This window comes from Schistocerca americana, chromosome 2, assembly GCF_021461395.2.
Source record: "Schistocerca americana isolate TAMUIC-IGC-003095 chromosome 2, iqSchAmer2.1, whole genome shotgun sequence".
Taxonomy (NCBI): Eukaryota; Metazoa; Arthropoda; class Insecta; order Orthoptera; family Acrididae; genus Schistocerca; species Schistocerca americana.
In genome coordinates, this window is record NC_060120.1 from 932,314,596 (window position 1) to 932,325,952 (window position 11,357).

Genomic DNA, 11,357 nt, shown 5'->3' on the forward strand with positions numbered 1-11,357 from the left:
AACTCGAATTGTTTCATAACGTGCAACAGGCCTATATGCACCTTCATAATAAATTCCTACTTGCTGAATATACCCTTCAGCAAGCAATAGGGGTTCGAAGTGAGTGATTCTGTCAGCTGCTACTTTTCAACGTAGAACCCAGTGATTTTGCAATACTTCGGCATTCGTGGGACATCCTACTAACATCCATGTACAGTTTCTGTTTAGTAGTTCTATTTCTTCATTAACACCTTGCATCCATTTTTCCTTTTCACTTGACTGCAAAACGCCAGTAAGACAGTTTGGATCCTTATGTTCGCCAACACTAACTTTTGCTAGCTTCAAGAACTCGCCACTTTCTATCCAGGCTGATTTTCTTCATTGTGTTCTACTTTCCAGTTTATCTTCAGCAAGAAATTCATGTGTTTCGGCTTTCAGGAATTCCGTTGACTCTATATTATTGTCATCTGATACTTGACTTCCTTCAGAATCAAGTGCGTTAAAGTTTTGGTCACTTTGACTTCCTCCAGAAGCAGAATGCCAAGGGATGTCAAATGTGACATGACCGCTACGTAAATTACAAATTATTTCTGGCTTAAATTTTACAACACGACTCAAAACCACTTTCTTTATGGAAGGAATCCAGACTCTAAATCCATCTTTGTCATTGACATACCCAACAAATTGACCAAAAACAAATTTATCATCAAACTTTGGACGAAAACGTTTGTTTATGTGAGCATAGTAACCTGTACCAATAATTCCGAGGTGATCAAGGTTTTCTACTGGTCGATTGTACCCACAGCTTATAAGGAAATTTGTCTGGAATGATTTAAAATATAGGCTGCTGTATTCCAAGCTTCTGCCCACAGTCTGCTTGGTAGGTTGCTTGCATTCAGCATCGAACGTGCAGCTTCAACAGTTGTTTTATTTTCACATTCGGCCAAACCATTTTGTTCAGGAGTATAGGGTGGGAGAATCAGTAATTCTGTTCCCTTATCTATGAGCATTCCTTAACTCCGCAGTCAGTCATTAAATTCTTCGCCGCCATTATATCTTAACCGTTTAACAGCGTGACCTTTGGTTTGAACTTCATTTAAAAATTGTTAAAGTACATTGTACACCTCATTTTTTTGCTTCAAAAAGAAAATTAGACGAAATTTACTGGAATCGTCTTTAGAATATCCATAATATCGAGCATCTCGAAGATACTCTGTACTCATTGTCCGCTGGCATCTGCAAGGATCAACTCGGCAGTAACCATGGAGCGATTTACTCGTTGTCTGAATGATAGTCTGTGCATCTTTCCCAATGCACAATCATCACAAAATTCTTCCTCACAGCCTTCTACATTGATTTTAAGTTTCTGTAAGATGTTCTTGGTTTATTATTTATTCTGGTGACCTAATCTTTCGTGGTACATTTGTAATGTTTCAGAAGATGTCACTATGTTCACCTTATTACCTTTTTCTGGCCTAACAACACGCGTATTCAACATGTGGAGCTCATCTTCCACATAGACTGTCGTGACGATGTCGCCGTTGGCTTTTTCCCGAATCCTAACACTTCCGCTATCAAACGTTGTCTCGCAGCCGTTACATGCAGCAGCTCTGGCTGAGGGCAAGTGAGCTCTTGCATCGGGGGCATATAAAACATTTTCCATTCTAGCACTGTACCAATTATTCTTTCGTCTTAATTCGATACGGGTAGTTCCTTGACCAAATGCACGCATATTTGTACCTTGCTTTCCTTATGAAACCGCTTCAGGAACATCATATTCGCTGAACAAAACGAGTGATATGCTTCGTAGCACCACTATCACAATACCATTTATTTACGTCAATACAATTTCTACTAGACGAACCCGTGCCGCATGAAGTAAATACAATGACACCACTCACCTTTTCCTCTTACCACGCACTATTTTATTCAGGAGCATTCAGTGGACGCTCTTCTACCCAGTGACCTAGTTGTTTACATTTATCGCACGGAAATTTTTGTTTTGCTCGACCTTTCGACATCATCTTTTTCGGTGTGTTAGAAACGACAGATACAGTTACGTCCGGTGCATTTTGATCACGCCGTTCAATGGAACAAAGTTTTCCAATGTGTAAATTCAGCCGGCCGTTGTGGCCGTGCTGTTCTAGGCGCGTCAGTCCGGAACCACGCGGCTGCTACGGTCGCAGGTTCGAATCCTGCTTCGGACATGGATGTGTGTGATGTCCTTAGGTTAGTTAGGTTTACTTAGTTGTAGGTCTAGGGGACTGATGACCTCAGATGTTAAATCCCATAGTGCTTAGAGCCATTTCAACTATTTGTTTAAGTTCAAACTCTGATTTTCCGCTGGTATTGTCTCCCAAAGATCTTTAAAGTTATCATATTCCTTTTCTTGGGTAGATAAAATTCGACCATTTCATGTTCTTTCAGACAACATGTTCTCTTCATGCTCCGTTAATTCATCATTTAGATCTACAAAAAACTTCTGCAGCTGAACCACATGCATGCTAATATCTTCTGTTTCATCGTGTTTAGCCTGAAAAAAGTTTTCAGTTAACATGTTCAAACGTTGCATGCTGCGACGTTCAAATCGGGTATAGTTTCTCCCATATTTCTTTAGCTTTTTGGCACGTAAACACAAGTTCACCAAATGATTTGCTTAGCGCACTTACTATTAGAATTAGTGGTTTCGCGTCATTATTTTGCCATTCTGCATACGCTGCCTTCTGTTCAGCAGTAGGACCTCGAGGCAACATAACAGATTCGCGCATATTGACAACAAGGCCTTTGCGTCCATATGAACGGAGCACCATAGACAGGTGCCATTCAATTTGCCAATTCGTCAGGCCCTTCAAGTTTATCAGTATTCACTTCATAATCTCAATTTGTACCCAGGTTCTTACCGTACGACTCGTGTCAACAAAAAAATTCTTCTGCCAACACATACTGGACTGAATCAATTTTTTACAGAAAAAATTTTTCTTGTTCTTTTTACGTGGTCTGGGTCCATACCTGTTGTAAATTATAAAGACTGAACAACACGGTTTCATTTATCAACGGTGTATTTTCTCAGAATACAGTTTTGCTTCATAACTTAAATGAACTTCAAAGAGAGCACATAAAAAAATTCAGAAAATATTAAGGAATAACACATTATAGTGAATGTTAAAAAATTTTCCTTTTATGACAATAGCTCACACAAAACTTACAACTTCTTCGTTTTCTCTGTCCACAAATGTGGACCCTCGTTGATTGTTTTATTTCTCCACAAATATGCAGATTTTTCCGCTTATGGAACGATGGTCCCCAAGTGTGGACCACCTAGTTACTATTAGTGCTAAAATTAAAATGCAGAATCTTTTAAAGGACGATTCGTATTTGGTTTAGTGTTTGTTGTACGCTGAAAATGGCTGCTCCTACAAACAGGATGGTGAGAATTAGTTCACGTTTGCTTATATTTAGTTCATACTATAAATTACACATGTTTGACTGTCCTCGTACCTAGACTTCAGGTCATAATGCAGATAAGAGAAAAAGAAGTTAATGTTCCACAACCATTGATATTGAAACTCTATAGTGAAATCATGGGTCTTTTAATCATAAATAGAGAAAATACCGTCAGTGACAGACTACAAAATACATTTTCACAAAATTATAATTAATTACAAATACTTCACGATAGTTGGTAGGAGAGGAGGGCATCCTTGTATAGTGAATTTCTCTCACAGCGAAGGTGATGTAGAAAATGTGAATAAATAGCCGAGAAGAGATGTCTTGCAACAAACTGCAGAAATTAGGTTTGACAACGTTGAAAATCCACCAAAATGTCTTGAAGCAAAAAATGTTTCAAAATACAGGAAGCCTAGCTGCAATTCCTAGACAACAGTCATATGAGTCAAATGTGAAATTTATTTGTGTTCTGTGGAAAATAGTTTTGAAGCATATACTAAAAAGCAATTTTTTTTTTTTTTTACTGGCAGCATCAAATTATTACTTGCCAGAAATTATCGCTTGATTCTTATTTCTTTTCATTTATGAAGCTGCTTTAGAGCATCAGCAAAAATTACTATTGGAAATCATATATTTCGAAAATATAAGCATTAAGAAACCTATTTTCTATGTACATAACAATACACAGTTGACTTTTTCAAATAAAGTAAATATTTTACTGTAATATTAAAAGAAAATACTGAGCAAAGTTTAGTACGTTTTCACGATCAGTGAGATTGTAGGTCCACACATGTGAACTTCCATTTATACCTTAGAAAATCACCAAAAAAAATATTTCTTCTGCATTGGTGTCATGCTTGTGAATTGGTTTGTTGGAAAATAAGCAAAGAAATTTTCTGTGAATCTTTTTAATCTCAGGAGTGAAGAGATTATGTTGAATATTGTTGTGTGTCCCCCATTTTATTCAATCTGTACATCGACCAAGCAGTAAAGAAACCAAAGCGAGATTTCGAAGCAGATTTAAAGTTCAGGGAGACGTAATAAAAACTTTAATGTTTGTGGACGACATTGTTAGTTTGTCATAGAACTTGAATGGAATGGATAGTGCCTTGAAAAGAGCTATAATTTGAATATCTAAAAAAGTAGAGAATAATACTGTAGTCAAAGCAGGCGACGTTCGTGAATATGATTAGGAAGTGAGACGCTAAAGGTAAGTTTCGATTTGGGCAAAAACGTAATCGACTACGGCTGAAGCAGAGCGAATACCAAATGCAGACTGCCAATAGCAAGGAAAGCTTTCCCGGAAACGGAGACTATATCTATACTGGAAGTGTAAGGAAGCATTTTCTAAAAGTAATTGTTTTGAGATCAGATTTATATCCAAGAGAAATGTGGACAATGAGTGGTAGCAGACAACATAATAAAGTTCTTTAATGTGGTGTTACTGAAGCTTTATAGGCTACATCGAATATAACTGATGAAGAGAGACTGATTCGAATTGGAGACAAGTGGGATATGTGGCACAACATGACGGCAGATTGATAGAACACGTACTGAGGGATAAAGGAATAATTAATTTTGTAATGGAGAAAATTATCGATGTGTGATGGGGGACAGACAGCTAACATTTTAGAGTGCTTAAGACTTTAATACAGTAAGCAAATTACCATTAGTGTTGGGGTGCAATGACTATCCAAATACGTGAAGATTTGCACATGACTGACTAGCGTAAGAGATGCCAAACCAGGACCAGACCTAAGAAACAGCAACAACAACACAGGTTGCAAGATAAAATTCTAACGATGTTGTCTGACGTGGGGACACAGGCAACTGTAGCAGCGACCTAGCGGTGCAGGGTGACGTAGGCAATACGTCAGCAGCTCCGCGGCAGCGGTGACGAAACAAAGTTCGCCCACGCGCCACGGCTCGCCGACCAGCCGTGATAGTCTAGTGGTTAGGACATTGCGTTGTGGCCGCAAGAACCCAGGTTCGAATCCTGGTCACGGCAAATGGCTATATTTTTGTAATGAGTGAATGGATCTAAACACCAAGACGTAAAAATAGCAAACAACCAAAGAGGAGATCGAATCAATGCAGTATGTGTATTGCTAAACGGATAAAGAGGTCACCTGCTTACCAAATCCTAGATGCAGGTTGTGTATCTAACGGCTTCCAAGGGCATTGTTGTTGTTGTTGTGGTCTTCAGTCCTGAGACTGGTTTGATGCAGCTCTCCATGCTACTCTATCCTGTGCAAGCTTTTTCATCTCCCAGTACCTACTGCAACCTACATCCTTCTGAATCTGCTTAGTGTATTCATCTCTTGGTCTCCCTCTACGATTTTTACCCTCCACGCTGCCCTCCAATACTAAATTGGTGATCCCTTGATGCCTCAGAACATGTCCTACCAACCGATCCCTTCTTCTGATCAAGTTGTGCCACAAACTTCTCTTCTCCCCAATCCTATTCAATACTTCCTCATTAGTTATGTGATCTACCCATCTAATCTTCAGCATTCTTCTGTAGCACCACATTTCGAAAGCTTCTATTCTCTTCTTGTCCAAACTATTTATCGTCCATGTTTCACTTCCATACATGGCTACACTCCATACGAATACTTTCAGAAATGACTTCCTGACACTTAAATCAATACTGGATGTTAACAAATTTCTCTTCTTCAGAAACGCTTTCCTTGCCATTGCCAGCCGACATTTTATATCCTCTCTACTTCGACCATCATCAGTTATTTTGCTCCCCAAATGGCAAAACTCCTTTACTACTTTAAGTGCCTCATTTCCTAATCTAATTCCCTCAGCATCACCCGACTTAATTAGACTACATTCCATTATCCTTGTTTTGCTTTTGTTGATGTTCATCTTATATCCTCCTTTCAAGATACTTTCCATTCCATTCAACTGCTCTTCCAAGTCCTTTGCTGTCTCTGACAGAATTACAATGTCATCGGCGAACCTCAAAGTTTTTATTTCTTCTCCATGAATTTTAATACCTACTCCGAATTTTTCTTTTGTTTCCTTTACTGCTTGCTCAATATACAGATTGAACAACATCGGGGAGAGGCTACAACCCTGTCTTACTCCCTTCCCAACCACTGCTTCCCTTTCATGTCCCTCGACTCTTATAACTGCCATCTGGTTTCTGTACAAATTGTAAATAGCCTTTCGCTCCCTGTATTTTACCCCTGCCACCTTTAGAATTTGAAAGAGAGTACTCCAGTCAACATTGTCAAAAGCTTTCTCTAAGTCTACAAATGCTAGAAATGTAGGTTTGCCTTTCCTTAATCTTTCTTCTAAGATAAGTCGTAAGGTCAGTATTGCCTCACGTGTTCCAGTGTTTCTACGGAATCCAAACTGATCTTCCCCGAGGTTGGCTTCTACTAGTTTTTCCATTCGTCTGTAAAGAATTCGTGTTAGTATTTTGCAGCTGTGACTTATTAAGCTGATAGTTCGGTAATTTTCACATCTGTCAACACCTGCTTTCTTTGGGATTGGAATTATTATAATCTTCTTGAAGTCTGAGGGTATTTCGCCTGTTTCATACATCTTGCTCACCAGATGGTAGAGTTTTGTCAGGACTGGCTCTCCCACGGCCGTCAGTAGTTCCAATGGAATATTGTCTACTCCGGGGGCCTTGTTTCGACTTAGGTCTTTCAGTGCTCTGTCAAACTCTTCACGCAGTATCGTATCTCCCATTTCATCTTCATCTACATCCTCTTCCATTTCCATAATATTGTCCTCAAGTACATCGCCCTTGTATAGACCCTCTATGTACTCCTTCCACCTTTCTGCTTTCCCTTCTTTGCTTAGAACTGGGTTTCCATCTGAGCTCTTGATATTCATACAAGTCGTTCTCTTATCTCCAAAGGTCTCTTTAATTTTCCTGTAGGCGGTATCTATCTTACCCCTAGTGAGATAGGCCTCTACATCCTTACATTTGTCCTCTAGCCATCCCTGCTTAGCCATTTTGCACTTCCTGTCGATCTCATTTTTGAGACGTTTGTATTCCTTTTTGCCTGTTTCACTTACTGCATTTTTATATTTTCTCCTTTCATCAATTAAATTCAATATTTCTTCTGTTACCCAAGGATTTCTACTAGCCCTCGTCTTTTTACCTACTTGATCCTCTGCTGCCTTCACTACTTCATCCCTCAAAGCTACCCATTCTTCTTCTACTGTATTTATTTCCCCCATTCCTGTCATTTGCGCCCTTATGCTCTCCCTGAATCTCTGTACAACCTCTGGTTCTTTTAGTTTATCCAGGTCCCATCTCCTTAAATTCCCACCTTTCTGCAGTTTCTTCAGTTTTAATCTACAGGTCATCACCAATAGATTGTGGTCAGAGTCCACATCTGCCCCTGGAAATGTCTTACAATTTAAAACCTGGTTCCTAAATCTCTGTCTTACCATTATATAATCTATCTGATACCTTTTAGTATCTCCAGGGTTCTTCCATGTATACAACCTTCTTTCATGATTCTGAAACCAAGTGTTAGTTATGATTATGTTGTGCTCTGTGCAAAATTCGACCAGGCGGCTTCCTCTTTCATTTCTGTCCCCCAATCCATATTCACCTACTATGTTTCCTTCTCTCCCTTTTCCTACACTTGAATTCCAGTCACCCATGACTATTAAATTTTCGTCTCCCTTCACAATCTGAATAATTTCTTTTATTTCATCATACATTTCTTCAATTTCTTCGTCATCTGCAGAGCTAGTTGGCATATAAACTTGTACTACTGTAGTAGGGGTGGGCTTCGTATCTATCTTGGCCACAATAATGCGTTCACTATGCTGTTTGTAGTAGCTTACCCGCATTCCTATTTTCCTATTCATTATTAAACCTACTCCTGCATTACCCCTATTTGATTTTGTGTTTATAACCCTGTAGTCACCTGACCAGAAGTCTTGTTCCTCCTGCCACCGAACTTCACTAATTCCCACTATATCTAACTTCAACCTATCCATTTCCCTTTTTAAATTTTCAAACCTACCTGCCCGATTAAGGGATCTGACATTCCACGCTCCGATCCGTAGAACGCCAGTTTTCTTTCTCCTGATAACGACATCCTCTTGAGTAGTCCCCGCCCGGAGATCCGAATGGGGGACTATTTTACCTCCGGAATATTTTACCCAAGAGGACGCCATCATCATTTAATCATACAGTAAAGCTGCATGCCCTCGGGAAGAATTACGGCTGTAGTTTCCCCTTGCTTTCAGCCGTTCGCAGTACCACAACAGCAAGGCCGTTTTGGTTAACGTTACAAGACCAGATCAGTCAATCATCCAGACTGTTGCCCCTGCAACTATTGAAAAGGCTGCTGCCTCTCTTCAGGAACCACACGTTTGTCTGGCCTCTCAACAGATACCCCTCCATTGTGGTTGCACCTACGGTACGGCTATCTGTATCGCTGAGGCACGCAAGCCTCCCCACCAACGGCAAGGTCCATGGTTCATGGGGGGAGGCCAAGGGCATTAAAAATTTGATTTTCAGTAGTACATGTAATTATTGATCAAATTAAAAAAAATTAAAACGCTGTCATAATCTACTCGTTAAGCGATATAATCTTAAGTTAAAGATTTCACCCGATAAAATGAAGTATGAAAGTTAGGAGATGTGTACGTATCTTGAGGCAGCAAATTGCCCAGCCTGCAAATTGCAGATTATATTCTTGCAATATTTGGGAATGAGAACATTTAGCGACTGCCAACAAACTTTACACCGCCGCCCCACAAATTACTGCAAGGAAAAACAGTTTTTGCTTACTGCATTTTCACTGTTCATGCAGTAAAACTTCAGCATCAGGCATGATCTTTCACTTTGTTACTTCTTCACTATCAATACATTTTGCAAGTATTATCCACAAATGACACCTAACATATGTGCAAATTATCGTTGTACGACTTGCGGTTCACAAGATATAACGTCATAAAGACTGAAACGATGTGAAAAACTTGGTCGTCTGAAAATGTAACTAGGCTGGCCCTGTGGCCGAGCGGTTCTAGGCGCTTTAGTCTGGAACCGCGCGACTGCTACGATCGCAGGTTCGAATCCTGCCTCGGGCATGGATGTGTGTGATGTCCTTAGGTTAGTTAGGTTTCAGTAGTTCTAAGTCAAGGGGACTGATGACCTCAGATGTTAAGTCCCTTAGTGCTCAGAGCCATTTCAAACATTTTCAAAATGGAACGCAAACGACGTAGACTATGCTAATCAAGTACTAGATAATGAGCTAGACCGGTGGGAGGAGGGGGGAGGGAGAATGGGTGTCGGGTGTTTAATAGGAAATGCTGAATTGGTTATGTGATATTTTTAGTAATCTTAATAAGACCAGTGTACCATGCATTATTGCTGTTCCATTTCACCTGTAGAAAGCATCTTTCAGGTGTGATCAAATTCCAGATTGTTTAAAATACTCGATAGTAAAGTAACTTTATAAAAACAGAGAAATAACGTAAAGCTTTCTGTTTTTTTGCGTTCGATGTGGTGTAGAATGGACCTTAGGCAGGCTATAAAAGCACCATCTTTTCATGGGCTTTTCTGAGAAAATCCCGAAAAAACTATGATTTTTGTGTACGAAAAGTACCAGTTAGGGGGGGGGGGGGGGATGGCCACTTCTAAGAATATCTTTTGTGGCAGATCATTGAAATTATTACCGTACGTTCTCAGGGAACCTCTAAATTTTTTTTTCTTTAGTATTGTTATCTGTTACCGAGATCGAGAGGTTCAAAGTTACCGTACTTGTGGATGTAAAATATGCACGTAATATCCGGTTTGAGGCGTTCTGACTGACTTAGTGAAAACATGGAAAGGGTTCTATGTTCGTAACAATGGTTCTGAGGTCACCAAGCTATGTTTTCAGTCAGCATATTTTCACCAAATGAAGCGCACTCTCTGTACCAGATCACTTCACCCCTATACAATACCTAAGTGGTACTGCAGTGAGAAAAAAGGGACTGATAAGGTTCTTAACATATCTGAAAAGAACTTAAAAATGGCTCCCAAGACTTATGTGGTACGTGAAGGACTGAAAATTTAGTAAAATATTTATAATAACATTTTCAATCGAAGATTTGAATAATAAAAAAAGCCGGTCGTTTTCAATGAGTAGTGATTGACGGGCAATATATTCAGAAAATACCTGAAGCAAACAATTCTTTGTTAACAGTATATTATGCGTACTTGTTTATATGTGTCAAAGTGTACTGATGTGTCGAAGTATGTAGATAAACTGTCAGAACTTAACTGAACTATAGAATTTGTTTTATATAAGCAGCGCATACTGATGTAACAGGAAAAAGAAGGGAACCAGACGAAAAATGCTTGTGTCGGAGAAGAAAAGTTGAGTACTTTCCTTTTTAAAAGAACGACAGAGAAGTGAGAAACCAGTTCCATCAGTCCTCAGTCTTGTTTCCGCATTTCTCAGCAAAAGTTCTGGCGTGCGAACATATTAGAGTTTTTTGTGCTGAAAGAAGGTAGCAGAGAGACAGTAACGGTAGAAGAGAGAGGAGCAGATTAATGTTGAACGTCCCGTCGACAACGAGGTCATTAGAGACGGAGCACAGGCTTGGTTTAGGGAAGGATGTAGAAGCAAAGTTGCCCTGTCCTTTCGAAGGAACCATCCCAGCCATACAGGGAAATCACTGAAAATTTATATCTGAATGACCGGATGCGGGTTTGAACTCGAAAAGAAAGAGAGAGAGGAGACAGTGGAAATGGAAAAATGCGGTTTATTGGAGACCATAGATAGGCTTGGGGGTCTGGACCCGCCAACACTCACGAACACGTAGATATAGTGTAGGGGACATTTCGGACCGAAATGTTGAACCTCGTGGGTATAATTTGGAACCCACAGAAATTTTAAACTGTTGAGATATGATGCAGATAGTGACAGTGGGAAAAAAGACTAAAGGAGACAGTG

At 39.7% G+C, this 11,357-nt stretch overlaps 1 non-coding gene across 1 annotated transcript; it reads left to right on the forward strand.

Moving 5' to 3' along the window:
- Window positions 1-5,362: 5,362 nt before the first annotated feature.
- On the forward strand, window positions 5,363-5,434 carry Trnah-gug. The gene has a single exon. It is a non-coding gene; the product is annotated as a tRNA-His (tRNA).
- Window positions 5,435-11,357: the final 5,923 nt, after the last annotated feature.